The sequence below is a fragment of the Mastomys coucha genome, unplaced genomic scaffold, assembly GCF_008632895.1.
Source record: "Mastomys coucha isolate ucsf_1 unplaced genomic scaffold, UCSF_Mcou_1 pScaffold12, whole genome shotgun sequence".
NCBI classification, from domain to species: domain Eukaryota; kingdom Metazoa; phylum Chordata; class Mammalia; order Rodentia; family Muridae; genus Mastomys; species Mastomys coucha.
Window position 1 is genome coordinate 1580720 of NW_022196894.1, and position 1080 is coordinate 1581799.

Consider the following 1080-nt stretch of genomic DNA (forward strand, 5'->3'; position numbering starts at 1 on the left):
AGGAGGAACTTAAGAATGAAGCTTGCAGCCCACCTGTGGTGGTGCACACCTTTAATCCTAGCATTTGGAGGCAAGGCAGGTGGATTTCTGAGAGTTTAAAGCTAACCTGGTCTACAGAGTGAGTTCCAGGACAGCCAGGGTTGTTGGATTTCTTAGGCAATGTAAAGAGACTGAGAGCAGGGGCTGGTGAGATGGCTCAGTGGGTAAGAGCACTGACTGCTTTTCCGAAGGTCCTGAGTTCGGATCCCAGAAACCACAGGGTGGCTCACAACCACCTGTAATGAGATCTGACGCCCTCTTCTGGTGTGTCTGAAGATAGCAACAGTGTACTTACATATAATAAATAAATAAGTCTTTTTTAAAAAAAGAGAGACTGGGAGCAGAAAAAAAGATTAGAGCTTGATCTTTACAGACAGATTGTTTCTTTCAAAACAGCAAGAGAGACTCTTGCCGGAAAGGGGGTACCTATATGGGAGTAGGCCAAAAGAGATTCTTTATAGGGGTGGGGTGAGGGTTTTGTTTGCATCATAAGGGGCTAGCGAGGTTTTAAAGGCTCTCTTTCCCTGAGTTTAGGGTGCAGCTGCAGGGCTGTTCTGGGTACCTAGCAATTCTAGGCGATTGTCTGTTCTGCAGCCACAGGTGCCTGGGCAGCCCCACGTTCTTTCTATGCTCTTTGCGATGATAGACTGACTGAGCAAGGTCATTTGTAGGAACCCTGTCTTGTGACCAAAGACAGTTTATCAAAGACACTGAGGAGTTCCAGTATCCAAACCATAACAGGACATAGATTTTGCCCATTACACCTATCAGGACCTTAATCATTGCCACCCCTAGCCCGGCCACAATACAATTCAAGATCCAACTGAATTGTTCTCTTTGGTCACCTTTTGGGTACTTCTCAGCCTTTATCTTTCATAACTTTGATGATTTTGAAGTCAGGCATACTTTGTATAGCCTAGTGGGGACCAAAATCGAAATGTGGGGACCCTTGTTAAATTGAACAGACAAACAAAACCATCCAAACTGGTCCCATCCAGAATGTGTTCTCTCCTCTCCTCTCCTCTCCTCTCCTCTCCTCTC

The 1080-nt window shown here is 45.7% G+C and overlaps 1 long non-coding RNA gene across 1 annotated transcript in view; it reads left to right on the plus strand.

Annotated features, from left to right (window-relative positions):
• Positions 1-1080, plus strand: part of LOC116084549 — a 4158-nt gene that overhangs the window by 1434 nt on the left and 1644 nt on the right. The window lies entirely within an intron of this gene.